Consider the following 19,190-nt stretch of genomic DNA (forward strand, 5'->3'; position numbering starts at 1 on the left):
AGGTGCATAGGTATTTGTTTGTTGAATTTTAACTTTGGTACTTGCTTTATGGCTTCGAACTAATACCTTTTTCTATTACAGCTGAGCTATCATCGCTGCCAGAGCCGTACAATCCTCTAGCTGATCCGGAAATGAAGGAAGCGTTGGACGTTATGAGCCTTGCAAATTCTATTATCGACGAAGTTGTCGACAAATTATTAAACGAAGCTGCCGAAAAGATCCTTAGTGAAGAGTAGTCTTTGATGTAATAATACTTTCGTAACTTTATTGTAAAAATACTTTGTGACATTTGGTGTATGAAACAATTGATGAGCTATGTAAATTATTGTAATATATTTCTTTACGATGCGTGAAATTTACACACATACCGTTTTTGAGCCTTCGGCAAAAAAACACCTTCCCTTCTTTTCATGCTTCGTAAAGAAAAAGATCCCTTATTATGGCAAGTCTGATAAAATTGTATTTCCCGAAGCTTACTTCGTGCCTTAGCACATTTTCATTTTGACGAAGCATTTGCCGAAGATTGGCTTCGTATTCGATTTTGTGCCGTCAATGCAATATGATGTATGATGTAATGTTATGCGAAATGATGTGATGATGTGATGCAAAATGATGAGGATGCCGAAGACACACACCCACGCACTCACACTGGAATACACAAGACTCTGCATCCCCTTAGGAACGTCTTTTGAGTCTAAGCTCTGCATCCCCTTAGGAACGACTTTTGAGCTTCTTCACCTTCTATTTCGGTGGTATAACTTCTGCATCCCCTTAGGAACGACTTTTGAACTTCTTCGCCTTATATTTCGGTGGTATTTGGCTTTGCGTTCCATTTGGAACGACTTTTGAGCAGAAAACGTACACTGGGTTCCCTTAGGAACGACTTTTTGTAGCTTCGTCAATTTTGGCTCTGCATTCCCTTAGGAATGACTTTTGAGCAGAAAACTGATAGTCGCCTAGAGGGGGGTGAATAGGGTGAAACTGAAATTCTCAAAAATAATCACAACTACAAGTTGGGTTAGCGTTAGAAATATAAACGAGTCCGCAAGAGGGCGTAAAAACAAATCGCAAGTGAGTAAAGCGGTGAGACACAAGGATTTGTTTTACCGAGGTTCGGTTCTCGCAAACCTACTCCCCGTTGAGGTGGTACAAAGATCGGGTCTCTTTCAACCCTTTCCCTCTCTCAAACGGTCCCTCGGACCGAGTGAGCTTTCTCTTCTCAATCACTTGGAACACAAAGTTCCTACAAGGACCACCACAAGATTGGTGTCTCTTGCCTCAATTACAAGTGAGTTTGATTGCAAGAAAGAATCAAGAAAGAAGAAAGCAATCCAAGCGCAAGAGCTCGAAAGAACACAAGCAAATCTCTCTCACTAGTCACTAAAGTTTTGTGTGGAATTTGGGAGAGGATTTGATCTCTTGAGTGTGTCTAGAATTGAATGCCTGGCTCTTGTAAGTGGTTGGAAGTGTGAAAACTTGGATGCAATGAATGGTGGGTGGTTGGGGGTATTTATAGCCCCAACCACCAAACTAGCCGTTTGGTGGGGCTGACTGTCGTATGGTGCACCGGACAGTCCGGTGCACACCGGACATGTCCGATGCGCCAGCCACGTCACCAAAGTCGTTGGGTCCGAACGTTGGAGCTCTGTCTTCTGGGCCCGCCTGGATGTCCGGTGGCGCACCGGACATGTACTGTAGAGTGTCCGGTGCGCCAGTAAGGGCGTGCCTGACTTCTGCGCGCGCTGGCGCGCATTCAATGCGCTGCAGGTAGCCGTTGGCGCCGAAATATTCGTTGCTTTGATGTCACACCGGACAGTCCGGTGCACACCGGACATGTCCGGTGAATTATAGTGGACTAGCCGTTGCAAATTCCCAAAGCTGGCGAGTTCCTGAGGCGCCGTTCCTTGGAGCACCGGACACTGTCCGGTGTACACCGGACAGTCCGGTGAATTATAGCGGAGCGCCTCTGGATTTTTCCCGAAGGTGACGAGTTTGAGTTGGAGTCCTCTGGTGCACCGGACACTGTCCGGTGGTACACCGGACAGTCCGGTGCGCCAGACCAGAGGTGCCTTCGGTTGTCCCTTTGCTCTTTTGTTGAACCCAATACTTGGTCTTTTTATTGGCTAAGTGTGAACCTTTGGCACCTGTATAACTTGTACACTAGAGCAAACTAGTTAGTCCAATTATTTGTGTTGGGCAATTCAACCACCAAAATCAATTAGGAAATAGGTGTACGCCTAATTCCCTTTCAATCTCCCCCTTTTTGGTGATTGATGCCAACACAAACCAAAGCAAATATGGAAGTACATAATTGAACTAGCTTGCATAACGTAAGTGCAAAGGTTGCTTGGAATTGAGCCAATATAAATACTTACAAGATATGCATGGATTGTTTCTTTGTTTTTAACATTTTGGACCGCGCTTGCACCACATGTTTTGTTTTTGCAAATTCTTTTGTAAATCTTTTCAAAGTCCTTTTGCAAATAGTCAAAGGTAAATGAATAAGATTTCGAGAAGCATTTTCAAGATTTGAAATTCTCCCCCTGTTTCAAATGATTTTCCTTTGACTTAACAAAACTCTCCCTAAATTAAAATTCTCCTCTTATTGTTCAAGAGGGTTTTGATATATCAATTTTGAAAAGCTACTTTCTCCCCCTTTTGAACACAATAAGATACCAATTTTAAATTTATCAATTGAGAATCATACCAATTGAAAAACTCTTTTTAAAATTAGGTGGTGGTGCGGTCCTTTTGCTTTGGGCTAATACTTTCTCCCCCTTTGGCATGAATCGCCAAAAACGGAGTCATTAGAGCCCTTTGTAATACTCTCTCCCCCTTTGGTCATAAGTAAATGAGTGAAGATTATACCAAAGACGAAGTCCTTTTGCTTTGAACTCTGCCCCAAAAGATGGAGAGATGCGCGGAGCGACGGCGAAGGATGAGTTACGGAGTGGAAGCCTTTGTCTTCGCCGAAGACTCCAATTCCCTTTCAATATACCTATGACTTGGTTTGAAATTCACTTGAAAACACATTAGTCATGGCGTATGAAAGAGACATGATCAAAGGTATATAAATGAGCTATGTGTGCAAATCAACAAAAGAAGTTTCTAGAATCAAGAATATTTAGCTCATGCCTAAGTTTGTTAAAGGTTTGTTCATCAAGCGGCTTTTAAAGATATCGGCTAATTGATCTTTAGTATTAATGTATGAAATCTCGATATCTCCCTTTTGTTGGTGATCCCTTAAAAAGTGATACTGAATGGCTATGTGTTTAGTGCGGCTATGTTCGACGGGATTATCCGCCATTTTGATTGCACTCTCATTATCACATAGAAGAGGAACTTTGGTTAATTTGTAACCATAGTCCCTAAGGGTTTGCCTCATCCAAAGTAGTTGCGCGCAACAATGGCATGCGGCAATGTACTCGGCTTCGGCGGTAGAAAGAGCAACCGAATTTTGCTTCTTTGAAGCCCAAGACACCAAGGATCTTCCCAAGAACTGGCAAGTCCCCGATGTGCTCTTTCTATTAATTTTACACCCTGTCCAATCGGCATCCGAATAACCAATTAAATCAAATGTGGATCCCCTAGGATACCAAAGCCCAAACTTAGGAGTATAAACCAAATATCTCAAGATTCGTTTTACGGCCGTAAGGTGAGCTTCCTTAGGGTCGGCTTGGAATCTTGCACACATGCATACGGAAAGCATAATATCTGGTCGAGATGCACATAAATATAGCAAAGATCCTATCATCGATCGGTATACCTTTTGATCGACGGATTTACCTTCCGTGTCGAGGTCGAGATGCCCATTGGTTCCCATGGGTGTCTTGATGGGTTTGGCATCTTTCATTCCAAACTTGCTTAGAATATCTTGAGTATACTTTGTTTGGCTTAGGAAGGTGCCTTCTTGGAGTTGCTTCACTTGAAATCCTAAGAAGTACTTCAACTCCCCCATCATAGACATCTCAAATTTTTGTGTCATGATCCTAATAAATTCTTCACATTTAGACTCGTTAGTAGACCCAAATATAATATCATCAACATAAATTTGGCATACAAACAAGTCATTCTCAAGAGTTTTAGTAAATAAAGTAGGATCAGCCTTTCCGACTTTGAAGCCATTATCTAAAAGAAAATCCCTAAGGCATTCATACCATGCTCTTGGGGCTTGCTTGAGCCCATAAAGCGCCTTAGAGAGTTTATAAACATGGTTAGGGTACTTACTATCTTCAAAGCCGGGAGGTTGCTCAACATAGACCTCTTCCTTGATTGGTCCATTGAGGAAGGCACTTTTCACGTCCATTTGATAAAGCTTAAAGCCATGGTAAGTAGCATAGGCCAATAATATGCGAATTGACTCAAGCCTAGCTACGGGTGCATAGGTTTCACCGAAATCCAAACCTTCGACTTGGGAGTATCCTTTGGCCACAAGTCGAGCTTTGTTCCTTGTCACCACACCATGCTCATCTTGTTTGTTACGGAAAACCCACTTGGTTCCTACAACATTTTGGTTAGGACGTGGAACTAAATGCCATACCTCATTCCTAGTGAAGTTGTTGAGCTCCTCTTGCATCGCCACCACCCAATCCGAATCTTGTAGTGCTTCCTCTACCCTTTGTGGCTCAATAGAGGAAACAAAAGAGTAATGCTCACAAAAATGTGCAACACGAGATCTAGTGGTTACCCCCTTATGAATGTCGCCGAGGATGGTGTCGACGGGGTGATCTCGTTGGATTGCTTGGTGGACTCTTGGGTGTGGCGGCCTTTGTTCTTCATCCTCCTTGTCTTGATCATTTGCATCTCCCCCTTGATCATTGCCGTCATCTTGAGGTGGCTCATTTGCTTGATCTTCTACTTCATCAACTTGAGCTTCATCCTCATTTTGAGTCGGTGGAGATGCTTGCGTGGAGGAGGATGGTTGATCTTGTGTATTTGGAGACTCCTCGGATTCCTTAGGACACACATCCCCAATGGACATGTTCCTTAGCACAATGCACGGAGCCTCTTCAATACCTATCTCATCAAGATCAACTTGCTCTACTTGAGAGTCGTTAGTCTCATCAAACACAACGTCACAAGAAACTTCAACTTGTCCGGAGGACTTGTTAAAGACTCTATATGCCCTTGTGTTTGAATCATATCCTAGTAAAAAGCCTTCTACAGTCTTAGGAGCAAATTTAGATTTTCTACCTCTTTTAACAAGAATAAAGCATTTGCTACCAAAGACTCTAAAATATGAAATGTTGGGCTTTTTACCGGTTAGGAGTTCATAGGATGTCTTCTTGAGGATTCGGTGTAGATATAACCGGTTGATGGCGTAGCAAGCGGTGTTGACCGCCTCGGCCCAAAACTGATCCGAAGTCTTGTACTCATCAAGCATGGTTCTTGCCATGTCCAAAAGAGTTCTATTCTTCCTCTCCACTACACCATTTTGTTGTGGGGTGTAGGGAGAAGAGAACTCATGCTTGATGCCCTCCTCCTCAAGGAAGCCTTCAATTTGAGAGTTCTTGAACTCCGTCCCGTTGTCGCTTCTAATTTTCTTGATCCTTAAGCCGAACTCATTTTGAGCCCGTCTCAAGAATCCCTTTAAGGTCTCTTGGGTTTGAGATTTTTCCTGCAAAAAGAACACCTAAGTGAAGCGAGAATAATCATCCACTATTACAAGACAATACTTACTCCCGCCGATGCTTATGTAGGCAATTGGGCCGAATAAATCCATGTGGAGTAGCTCAAGCGGCCTGTCGGTCGTCATGATGTTCTTGTGTGGATGATGGGCGCCAACTTGCTTTCCTGCTTGGCATGCGCTACAAACCCTGTCTTTCTCAAAATGAACATCGGTTAGTCCTAAAATGTGCTCTCCCTTTAGAAGCTTATGAAGATTCTTCATCCCAACATGGGCTAGTCGGCGGTGCCAGAGCCAACCCATGTTAGTCTTAGCAATTAAGCAAGTGTCGAGTTCAGCTCTATCAAAATCTACCAAGTATAGCTGACCCTCCAACACTCCCTTAAATGCTATTGAATCATCACTTCTTCTAAAGACAGTGACACCTACATCAGTGAAAAGATAGTTGTAACCCATTTTGCATAATTGAGATACAGAAAGCAAATTGTAATCTAATGAATCTACAAGAAAAACATTGGAAATAGAGTGGTCAGGAGATATAGCAATTTTACCCAATCCTTTGACCAAACCTTGGTTTCCATCCCCGAATGTGATCGCTCGTTGGGGATCTTTGTTTTTCTCGTAGGAGGAGAACATCTTCTTCTCCCCTGTCATGTGGTTTGTGCACCCGCTGTCGAGTATCCAACTTGATCCCCCGGATGCATAAACCTACAAAACAAGTTTAGTTCTTGACTTTAGGTACCCAAACGGTTTTGGGTCCTTTGGCATTAGAAACAAGAACTTTGGGTACCCAAACACAAGTCTTGGAGCCCTTGTGTTTGCCCCCAACAAACTTGGCAACTACTTTGCCGGATTTGTTAGTTAAAACATATGATGCATCAAAAGTTTTGAATGAAATGTCATGATTATTTGATGCATTAGGAGTTCTCTTCTTAAGCAACTTAGCACGGGTTGGTTGCCTAGAACTGGATGTCTCACCCTTATACATAAAAGCATGGTTTGGGCCAGAGTGAGACTTCCTAGAGTGAATTCTCCTAATCTTGCTCTCGGGATAACCGGCAGGGTACAAAATGTAACCCTCGTTATCCTGAGGCATGGGAGCCTTGCCCTTAACAAAATTAGACAATCTTTTAGGAGGGGCATTAAGTTTGACATTGTCTCCCCTTTGGAAGCCAATGCCATCCTTGATGCCAGGGCGTCTCCCATTATAAAGCATACTACGAGCAAATTTAAATTTTTCATTCTCTAAGTTATGCTCGGCAATTTTAGCATCTAATTTTGCTATATGATCATTTTGTTGTTTAATTAAAGACATGTGATCATGAATAGCATTAATATCAACATCTCTACATCTAGTACAAATAGATACATGCTCAACGACAGATGTAGAGGGTTTGCAAGATTTTAATTCTACAACCTTAGCATGTAATATATCATTCTCACTTCTAAGGTTAGAAATAGTAATATTGCAAACATCAAAATCTTTAGCCTTAGCAAGCAATTTTTCATTTTCAATCCTAAGGCTAGAAATAGAAACATTTAACTCATCAATCCTAGCAAGTAAATCAACATTATCATCTCTAGGATTGGAAGTTGAAACATTACAAACATGAGAATCAACCTTAGCTAACAGATTAGCATTTTCATTTCTAAGGTTGTCAATAGTTTCATGGCAAGAACTTAGCTCACTAAAAAGTTTTTCACATTTTTCTACTTCTAGAGCGTAAGCATTTTTGACCTTAACATGTTTCTTATTTTCTTTAATAAGGAAGTCCTCTTGGGTGTCCAAGAGATCATTCTTCTCATGAATAGCACTAACCAATTCATTAAGTTTCTCTTTTTGTTGCATGTTGAGGTTGGCAAAAAGAGTGCGTAAGTTATCTTCCTCATCACTAGCATTTTCATCACTAGAAGACTCATATCTAGTGGAGGATTTAGATTTAACCTTCTTCTTTTTGCCGTCCTTTGCCATGAGGCACTTGTGGCCGACGTTGGGGAAGAGAAGGCCTTTGGTGACGGCGATGTTGGCGGCGTCCTCGTCGTCGGAGGAGTCGCTAGAGCTTTCGTCGGAGTCCCACTCCCGACAAACATGGGCATCGCCGCCCTTCTTCTTGTAGTACCTCTTCTTTTCTCTCCTCTTGCCCTTCTTGTCGTCGCCCCTGTCACTGTCACTAGATATTGGACATTTTGCAATAAAATGACCGGGCTTACCACATTTGTAGCACACTTTCTTGGAGCGGGGTTTATAGTCCTTTCCCCTCCTTTGTTTGAGGATTTGACGGAAGCTCTTGATGATGAGCGCCATCTCCTCATTGTCGAGCTTGGAAGCGTCGATGGGTTGTCTACTCGATGTAGACTCCTCTTTCTTCTCCTCCGTCGCCTTGAATGCGACCGGTTGTGCTTCGGGTGTGGAGGAGGTGCCTTGCTCGATGATTTTCTTTGAGCCCTTAATCATTAGCTCAAAGCTCACAAATTTTCCTATAACTTCCTCGGGAGACATTAGCTTATATCTAGGATCACCTCGAATTAATTGAACTTGTGTAGGGTTAAGAAATACGAGGGATCTAAGAATAACCTTGACCATCTCATGGTCATCCCATTTTTCGCTCCCGAGGTTGCGCACTTGGTTCACCAAGGTCTTCAAGCGGTTGTACATAGCTTGTGGATCCTCCCCTTGGTGAAGCATGAAGCGACCGAGCTCCCCCTCGATCGTTTCCCGCTTGGTGATCTTTGTCACCTCGTCTCCTTCGTGCGCGGTCTTGAGTACGTCCCAAATTTCCTTCGTACTTTTTAACCCTTGCACCTTATTATACTCCTCTCGACTTAGAGAGGCGAGGAGTATAGTAGTGGCTTGGGAGTTAAAGTGGTGAATTTGGGCCGCCTCGTCCGAGTCGTAGTCTTCATCCCCTACGGATGGTACCTGTACACCAAACTCAACAACATTCCATATGCTTGTGTGGAGTGAGGTTAGATGATGCCTCATTTTGTCACTCCACATATTATAATCTTCACCGTCAAAAACCGGTGGTTTGCCTAATGGAACAGAGAGTAAAGGAGTACGCTTTGAAACATGGGGATAGCGTAGAGGAATCTTACTATACTTCTTGCGCTCTTGGCGCTTAGAAGTAACGAACGGTGCATCGGAGTCGGAGGTCGATGGTGATGAAGAGTCGGTCTCGTAGTAGACCATTTTCCTCATCCTCTTGTGTTTGTCGCCTCTTCGATCCGACTTGTGGGAAGATGATTTCTTCTCCTTCCCCTTCCCTTTGTTGGAGGAGCTTTTCTTCTCCTTCCTCTTGTTGCGGGACTCTTCCGATGAAGTTGACCCGTGGCTTGTAGCGGGCTTGTCGCCGGTCTCCATCTCCCTCTTGGCGAGTTCTCCCGACATCACTTCGAGCGGTTAGGCTCTAATGAAGCACCGGGCTTTGATACCAATTGATAGTCGCCTAGAGGGGGGGTGAATAGGGCGAAACTGAAATTCTCAAAAATAATCACAACTACAAGCTGGGTTAGCGTTAGAAATATAAACGAGTCCGCGAGAGGGCGTAAAAACAAATCGCAAGCGAGTAAAGCGGTGAGACACAAGGATTTGTTTTACCGAGGTTCGGTTCTCGCAAACCTACTCCCCGTTGAGGTGGTCACAAAGACCGGGTCTCTTTCAACCCTTTCCCTCTCTCAAACGGTCCCTCGGACCGAGTGAGCTTTCTCTTCTCAATAACTTGGAACACAAAGTTCCTACAAGGACCACCACAAGATTGGTGTCTCTTGCCTCAATTACAAGTGAGTTTGATTGCAAGAAAGAATCAAGAAAGAAGAAAGCAATCCAAGCGCAAGAGCTCGAAAGAACACAAGCAAATCTCTCTCACTAGTCACTAAAGCTTTGTGTGGAATTTGGGAGAGGATTTGATCTCTTGAGTGTGTCTAGAATTGAATGCCTAGCTCTTGTAAGTGGTTGGAAGTGTGAAAACTTGGATGCAATGAATGGTGGGTGGTTGGGGGTATTTATAGCCCCAACCACCAAACTAGCCGTTTGGTGGGGCTGACTGTCGTATGGTGCACCGGACAGTCCGGTGCACACCGGACATGTCCGGTGCGCCAGCCACATCACCAAAGTCGTTGGGTTCCGACCGTTGGAGCTCTGTCTTCTGGGCCCGCCTGGATGTCCGGTGGCGCACCGGACATGTACTGTAGAGTGTCCGGTGCGCCAGTATGGGCGTGCCTGACTTCTGCGCGCGCTGGCGCGCATTCAATGCGCTGCAGGTAGCCGTTGGCGCCGAAATATCCGTTGCTTCGATGTCACACCGGACAGTCCGGTGCACACCGGACATGTCCGGTGAATTATAGCGGACTAGCCGTTGCAAATTCCCGAAGCTGGCGAGTTCCTGAGGCGCCGTTCCTTGGAGCACCGGACACTGTCCGGTGTACACCGGACAGTCCGGTGAATTATAGCGGAGCGCCTCTGGATTTTTCCCGAAGGTGACGAGTTTGAGTTGGAGTCCTTTGGTGCACCGGATACTGTCCGGTGGTGCACCGGACACTGTCCGGTGGTACACTGGACAGTCCGGTGCGCCAGACCAGAGGTGCCTTCGGTTGTCCCTTTGCTCTTTTGTTGAACCCAATACTTGGTCTTTTTATTGGCTAAGTGTGAACCTTTGGCACCTGTATAACTTGTACACTAGAGCAAACTAGTTAGTCCAATTATTTGTGTTGGGCAATTCAACCACCAAAATCAATTAGGAAATAGGTGTAAGCCTAATTCCCTTTCAAAAACTTACGCTGCGCTCCCTTAGGAATGGCTTTTTGTAACTTCGTCAATTTTCGGCTTTGCATTCCCTTAGGAACGACTTTTGAGCTTCGTGAATCTATGAAGAAGATATATTTCATTCTGGAGCAGGCAGAATCATTACAAGAAATTAAAACTAAGTTTTTCATTACTTGTTCCTAATACAGAAAGTAAAATGGCGTAAAAGATAAAAGTATCTCAGAAGTAGGATATTGCTCAGTATATGTGCTTCGATTCTGGTACAGTGTTGTTAACTGTACGAGCTTCGGACTCCTCCCTGAAGTCGCGTTGCTGTTGGGGGTGCTGGCGCCCTTCTGGCTACTGGCTTCGGGTATGAGTAGGTTGCAATGGTGGTGGCGGTGGGAGCTGAGGCTGGGGAGCTTGTGAATGGCTTGCCAAAGCAACAGAAGCTGCAGGTTGATTGCCCACATATTCTGGTATGTAGGGAGAGTAGCACGAAGCAGTATGTAAGACCTGCTTCGGCTGATTCTGCCAGGCTTATGCTTCGGCAATCTCTTTTTGCTTCTGAATGGTAATCTGACACGTTCTTGTCGTGTGGCCCTTGTCTTCACCACAGAATAAGCAATAGATTTTTTTGGGCTGATCCCCATATCTTCCTCCGAAGCCCCTGCCGCCTCTGCCCCTTGGAGCTGGTGGCCTGAAGGAGCTTTGCTGCTGTCCTGAAGACTGTGAGCTATGTTGTGGCCTCTGAAACTAGTTTCCTTTGTCATCATTCTGAGTGGAGTTGTGGATTGATCTGACATGCCTAGGGTGGATTCTTCCTCTGAAGCCCCTAGTCATCTCAGAAAACCTATAAGCTTCCTCCCTTCTTTGGTGGAAGTCATTATAAGCCCGGATGTACTCATCCATTTTCTGAAGCAGCTTCTCCAGAGTCTGGGGGTTTCTTGGCAAAGTATTGAGCCGTAGGCCCTGGCCAAAGACCTTTGATCATGGCCCCAATGACGATTTCATTGGGCACTATGGGCGCTTGTGCTCTCAGACGCAGGAACCTTCGGACATACGTCTGAAGGTACTCCTCATGGTCTTGTGTGCACTGGAACAAGGCCTGAGCAGTGACTGGCTTTGTCTGAAACCCTTGAAAACTAGTGACCAGCATGTCCTTAAGCTTCTGCCATGACGTGATTGTCCCTGGCCGGAGAGAAGAGTACCATGTCTAGGCCACACTTCGGACTGCCATGACGAAGGACTTCACCATGACTGCAGTATTGCCCCCATATAAAGATATGGTTGCTTCATAGCTCATCAGAAACTACTTCGGATCTGAATGCCCATCATACATGGGGAGCTGAGGTGGCTTGTATGATGGGAGCCATGGGGTAGCTTGAAGTTATGCTGACAGAGGAGAAGCATCATCAAAAGCAAAATTTCCATGATGAAAATCATCATACCAATCATCATCATTGTAGGAATTGTCCTGACGAATCTCTCTTTGTGGAGGTCTTCGGTCCTGGTCATCTTAAGTGAGATGACGTATTTCTTCAGCAGCCTCATCGATCTTCTTCTATAGATCGGAAAGACGAAGCATTTTCTCCCTCTTCCTTTCAACCTGTTGATGGATAGCTTCGATGTCCCTTATTTCCTAGTCCAGCTCCTCCTCCTGAGGTGTTGGACTTGTAGCATTCCTCTTTTGAGTTCGAGCTTCGCGCAATGTGTCCTTGTTGACATCCAGTGGCTGCAGTGCAGCCCCTTGCCCTGAAGCTTTCTTCGACGGCATGATGAAGGTCACAGCTTGCCGAAGATGGTCGAATGAGTTCACCAGAGGTGGGCGCCAATGTTGGGGACTTGTTCTCAAATGCTTCGGCTTGACAGAAGGTGAAAGTCCAAGTGTGACGCGCGAGTGAATACAAGTCAGCGTGAACAGTACGTTGTTACTGTTCATCTATTTATAGGCACAGGACGCAGCCTGTGTAAAATTACATCCATGCCCTTTAAGTTTACTATTGACTTAAGAACAATCTATCGAGGACTAAATAACATTTTCCTCTTTAAGTCGGTTTCATTTTCCGCTGCTGAGCCGAAGCTTCTCTACGTGTAGCTTCGGAACTGATTTAACCTTCTCCCAGGGCATGCTTTTCATATAATGTACAGTTTCATTCCAAGTCCGAAGGTCCCTGTGAACATATTATACTTGGAAAACATGTTAGTTGTGTTTTTGAGGATCTTCGAAAGATGAAGGCCCCTAGCAGCGCTCAACATCCCGTTGCTGCTTTAGGGCATGTACAACTTAGAGCCCTTGGTTCGGTTTCTCAAGTATAAAAGATGGTTAAGAGACTGTATGATATAACCCAGAGCTCCTATATCAAAAATGTAGTTAAGAGACAATATGTATAGAGAGTTGTGTAGAGACAGGCTCTTTACAAAGAGTCCGTCTTTTACTTTTTTCCACTTAACCTTTAGAGACTCATCAAGGACACTCTAACTAATAGGGTTATACATGTCATAAGGGTCACCTCCCATGACCAGCCGATGGAGCTTGGACGGGCCAGCTCGACGTGAATGTAAACACCGCCTCTGCTAAGAGGTGAATGTAGACACCGCCTCTGCTAAGGGCGCGGATCCAAGAGCCACGCACAACACGCATAATTGGTTGTAAGCCTTTGTTGTCCATATTATTTCCTCTCAACGATAGCTTGCATGCATGTATAGACCTCTCGACCATGACTTTTTCCCAAATGTTAATAATCTAGCTAACCCGTGTTTGATGCTCCATCCCAACTAGCTCCAGAATCAAACACTACCCAGCTAGCCCCAGAATCAAACACTACCAAACTTGTTCTATTAGCATAGTAGTGCTCTAATAAGACTGATCTTGTATGTATGAGACTCCATACAATTTTAAGTTTAAAAATAATATTTTTAAAATTTATATAATATAAGCATTTTAAACCATGTGTAAAGTATTGCTACAAATCTATAAAGACAAACTAAACTTTGTACTACATCGGGAATAAAACGATCATTGTATCCTTTACTTAACACCCTTAATTGGCTAAACTAACAAAAGTGCTGTATAGGTACGTGAACATAGTTTTGGAGCCTCATAGGTAAATTCATAAAAAAACTATACTTTTTTGAGGCCATATAGCCAGTTCTCCTATAAAAATGACTGTGTCCCAATCATAATGTGACAAACCTCACTGTTGAGAGGATTGTTTCTCGAGATTCTTTGAAATAATATTTACGCATTGAAATTTAAAAATTAAAAGAAAATAGACATTTTATTCCCCTCTGTCTATATCTACTAGTCAGTTACTCGTGCGTTGCGACGGCTCACAACAATACCCACGTAAATTATCCACAAAAAAGATCTCAATATTTTTTATTGATTGTCTCCGCTCTTCGCATAATATTTTTTATGAACGCACGGGTACCATAGACAGCAAATCAGAGACCTCCATCCCTCGTCTCCCCAATTCCAAGGTTTCGTAGAGCAGGAGGGGAAGAGAAGAGGCGGACATACATGTTCGTTGCCGGAGAAGGACACGACGAAGATGAAAGTCGCCTAGAGGGGGGTGAATAGGCGTAATCTAAAACTTACAACTTTAAACACACACTACAAGCCGGGGTTAGCGTTAGAACTAAAATCAAGTCCGGGAGAGAGAGGGGAAAACAAATCAAATGGAAATCAAGCGAATGAACACGGTGATTTGTTTTACCGAGGTTCGGTTCCAAAGAACCTAGTCCCCGTTGAGGAGGTCACAAAGACCGGGTCTATTTCAACCCTTTCCCTCTCTCAAACGGTCACTTAGACCGAGTGAGCCTTTCCCTTAATCAATCAGGCCACTAAGACCCCGCAAGGATCACCACACTCTTAGGTGCCTCTTTCTTTGATTACAAGTCACTTGAGAACAAGAATGAGAAAGAAGAAAGGCAATCCAAGAGGCAAGAGCTCAAAAGAACACGAAATCACTCTCTCACAAGCCACTAAGTATTTGAGATGAATTTGGGACTTGGAGAGGCTTTGATCTCTTGAATTGTGCCTAGGAGTGAATGCTAGAGCTCTTGTATTGAATGTGATGTTCAGAAATCTTAGATGCTTGGAGTTGTGGTGGCTGAGGGGTATTTATAGCCCTCAACCACCAAAGTAGCCGTTGGAGAGGCTGCTGGCGATGGGCGCACCGGACAGTTCGGTGCGCCACCAGACAGGCACTGTAGGCTGTCCGGTGCGCCACCACGTCACCCAACCGTTAGGGTTCGGAGCTCGGACGACCGTTGGAGCTTTGTCCACTGGCGGCACCGGACAGTCCGGTACCACACCGGACAGTCCGGTGCCACACCGGACAGTCCGGTGCCCCTCTGACTTCGATGCTCTGACTTCTGTGTGGCACTATTGCTCACTATAGCTCATGTCAGAGTCGACCGTTGCACGCTGGATAGCCGTTGCCCGCTGGCACACCGGATAGCCCGGTGAATTATAGCGGAGCGCGCCCGTGTTTTCCCGAGAGTGGCTGGTTAGACCCTGTACGGTACGGTGCACCGGACAGTCCGGTGCGCCAGACCACAACACAATCAAGTCCTTTTGGCTCCTTTTGAATTGGGTCCCTAACTTAAATATTTATTGGTTTGTGTTGAACCTTATGCACATGTAGAACATGTATTCTAGAGTAAATAGTTAGTCCATATATTTGTGTTGGACATTCAACCACCAAAATTAATTGTAGGAAAAGGTTAACCATATTTCCCTTTCAGAAGACCTGAGCATCTGGATGCAACGTAAATAGTATACAGCTAGATATATAGGGAGAGAGCATGCAAGCGAAGAAAGAAGCCCAGTCGGAGCAGCTCCAAACCGAGAGGCACCCGCACGAGGCGTCAATCCGAGAAGAGCGAGTGTCTTCCTAACCATGGACCCGCCGAAGCAACACAACACCACCACCAACTCCGTAGCATATGCCGACTGCTGTCACGCTACGGGCCTTGGTTGTCCAATATCTTAGACCTGGACTCCTCATCGTCAAGATAACCTAAGCATGGCAGGCACCACCATGTCCTCCTCGACGGCACACACGGAGAAAGGCCGGGAGCATGATCGACTCCCCTCGTACCCACGTCGACAAGCGTCGGTCGGCTCGCGGCTGCGACCATGGGCAGGGGCAGCAAGTTGGGGAGGAAGAACAGGGTGAAGGTCAGGAAGACGAACGAGACGTCCGACGACGGCGAAAATGATGGTGCGTGCATGATGTGAAACGTACTTGTGGACGTGCAATAGCCACTGCGCGAGTCGGTGTCGGGGCTAGTGTCGGACAAATATGGGGAGGAGGCACATGCTCCTACGCCCTCTGCCGAGAATGGGGTGGCGCGGAGGTGGAGGCATAAGGAGAGAGAGAAAAGAAGTAGAATGACGAATGAGGTGGTGGCAATTGAGGCGAGGACCATCATTATCGTGCGGAGGTATAGATGGCCAAATAGGTCGTGTCTGGCGAGCCGACCCGAGGCACGACCCATTTAACAGTGTCTGGGCCAACCCGGCACGAGCGACATGCAGTGCTTAGGCCGTAGCCTCGGCCGTAGTGCTGGCCCGATCCGACACGATTATTTTTTTATTTTACAAAAAATATATATACATATGTACAATTTATATTCAATATTATAAACACGTGAGCATGATGTTCTACTGGTTAGACAACTTTGTCCAGTGTCTCACACCCTTCTTCCATTAGGGTGTTGTTTCAAACCCCATCGCCTGCACCACTTTTTAACATAACCCACCTGATGCACTGTTTTTTAACATTTTACGCTGAGTTTATTTGGAAGAAATGTAGGGACTTTTTTGTAAAAAGATGACGCGGGACGACCGTTGAAACTGGTGCTTTAAGTATAGTAGAGATTTCTTTGAACCCAAGCTAAAATAGAAATAAGAAAATATTTGCCTTTATGATGTCATCTATAGTTTCACGTCCTCTATTTTACTATATCTACTGGAGACAATATTATACTATGGGTTCTTCTTTCTTATAACATCTTCTACTTTCAAAGCGGCAGGTTGAAATACAGCTTCATTGTAATTTTACTATCTTTATGGTTTTTGTTCTTATATTTCTTTTCAAAAAGTCTAAGGTACCGTTTGGTTCTGATATGTAACGTAAATGGTAACAATAATGATTCACACTCGAGTACTAGCGGTAATAAGTTTGAATAGGACGATATCATTTTTTAGTGTGGTACCTGATTACGGTTGGGGTTAAATAAACATGATTTAACGTTATCAGTTATCCATTATGTTACAAATATGTGAACCAAACGACATCTAAAGTGTAATGGAATACTTTTTATATATCAGACTTTGACCCGCAACTCAACTAAATTAATTGGTTTGTGGTTGAAGACACTTCTTGAGTTGGGAAATAAGAAAAAAATTGTGAGTCTGATAGTGTAAGGAACTGTTTGTTACCCTACTATCCTACTAAATTTTAGTACTATCCACATCGGATTTTTGGATGCTAGTTAGAAATATTAAATATAGTCTAATTACAAAACCAATTACACATATGAGAACTGAACAATAAGACCATTGTTATTAAAACATCGTTAAAACGACGTTTAAATGCAAAAACACTATTAGAAGGCCAAAACATTGTAATGCTTATGAACTAGATGTAAAACAATATTTTTTGGTGTTTAAACATCGCATTTTGGTCGTAAAACTCTGTGTTTCTAGCGTTTTAGACCTTATGCCCAACAATGAATTTGGCTCGGTCCATCTAGAGTTTTAGGGTTCGTTTGGTAGTGCTCTCCTACATGATTCTCTAGCTTTGAGAGTTGATTCTCTAATAGAATGATTCTGAGTGATTCTCTAGTGAAGGTGAATCTATTTGATAAAAACCGTTTGACAAATAGTCTGTGAAGTGATTCCTAGGGTTAAAGAGTGGGAAGCAGGTTGAAAGTGGTGGGAAACATGTTTTTTTGCTCCCGCTTTCTAGTACAAAGTAGAGACCGTATTCACTCTACTTCCACCATAAAGTAGTTCAGATTTTTATCGTTTGGCCCGATAGGAGTAATTCTCGCTGGGAGCAAAGCCACGAGAGCTCTAGCTCTGTCAAACGCTCCCTTATTCCATCTAGCCCAATTCAGCCTCATGGCTCATGCACTCACGCTCGCTCCTCTTCAGGGGCAGAGGGAGGGGGGCCAGCGGGGGCCACAGCCCCTGCCAACGTCAACAGATTATTATATGGGCCACGTGATCACAGGCTCACAACCCAGACCCACACCATTGTTTATTCCTAATTCTGTGCACTATGCTGACCTAATTTATTTTGGCCGCCACAGCCTATAGGCATCAGTGCAGCACCACGAATCCACCTGCAGACCTGCTCACCGCTCGCTGCTTTTTCCTCTTGCGGTCTTGCCGACTCGCCACCCAGCAGTGATACAGGCAACCGTAGGCCGTAGCGTCCGTCGGGTTGTGCGCCTGTGCGTGGCGCCGTGGCGGCCAGCGCTACGCTGGCGCTCTCCATCATCTGCTGACCGCTACCCGCTGGTACTCGCCGATCTCCTCAACCCCGCTGTCATGTATCGGTAGATGCCTAGATGGTTGATTTATTTAATTTGCCTACTGTTCAGGCCTCCTCTTCAGCACAATCTACTCTAAAGGTTTCAATCATTTGCCTACTATTTTTGTTGTGCACTGTGCAATACTTTATTTATTTAATATTTTAATTTACTTGATATTGGTTAAGTAATGTCTCTATCGGTAGATGCTAATTTGTCCTATTATGTTTTTTATCTTAAAGGACAATCATGGTATTCAAAAGAACAACAATTGATATTTTTTATAAGAAAGATATTGTTGTCGATGTCCCAAGAGAACAAGAACAAAATAGTTCTGATTCTGAGCAAGAACAAAATAGTTATACCATATTGAACCGATTCTTGAGAAGCAAACAAGTGATGAAGTCAAGGCAAATAGATTGCGGCTTAGAACATCAATTGATGCAGTCCGTTGGTTAGTATTTCAAGCTTGTCCCTTTCGTGGACATGATGAGTCTGCTAATTCAAAGAACCAAGGTAATTTTCTTGAGATGGTAAATCTAATTGCATCATATGATGAGGAGGTCAAAGCTGTTGTATTGAGTAATGCTCCACAGAATGCTAAATACACGTCACATCAAATTCAGAAGCAGATATTGGACCTTATAGCTTTTAATGTGCAAACAACTATTCGTGATGAAATTGGTGATGCCAAATTTTGCTTGATTGTTGATGAATCAAGAGACTAGTCAAGAAGAGAACAAATGGCAGTTGTTGTTCGGTTTGTTGACAAAGGGGGTTTCATTCGAGAGCGTTTTCTTGATCTTATTCATGTTCATGATACATCATCTGCCACTCTTAAGAAGGAATTGGACTTTGTTTTATCACATCATAAATTAGATGTTCAAAATATTCGTGGACAAGGATATGATGGTGCTAGTAATATGCGTGGAGAGTGGAATGGATTACAAGCAAGTTTGTAGAAGAGTGCCCTTATGCATATTATGTTCACTGTTTTGCTCATCAATTACAGCTAGCTCTTGTAGCTGCATCTAAATAGGTAACAAAAGTTCATAATTTTTTTGAACATCTTGCTCTTATTGTCAACACGGTTGTGTCTTCTACTAAGAGAAATGATGATCTACGTGCTAATCAAGTTGCTGAAATAGAGCACCTCATTGAGCTTAACGAGATTGAAACAGGAAGATGTATTAATCAAATTGGAACTCTGCAACGTCCTGGTAAAACTAGGTGGAGTTCTCATTATAATTCCATTTGTAGCCTTATAAAGCT

Source organism: Zea mays, chromosome 2 (genome assembly GCF_902167145.1).
Source record: "Zea mays cultivar B73 chromosome 2, Zm-B73-REFERENCE-NAM-5.0, whole genome shotgun sequence".
Lineage (NCBI taxonomy): Eukaryota > Viridiplantae > Streptophyta > Magnoliopsida > Poales > Poaceae > Zea > Zea mays.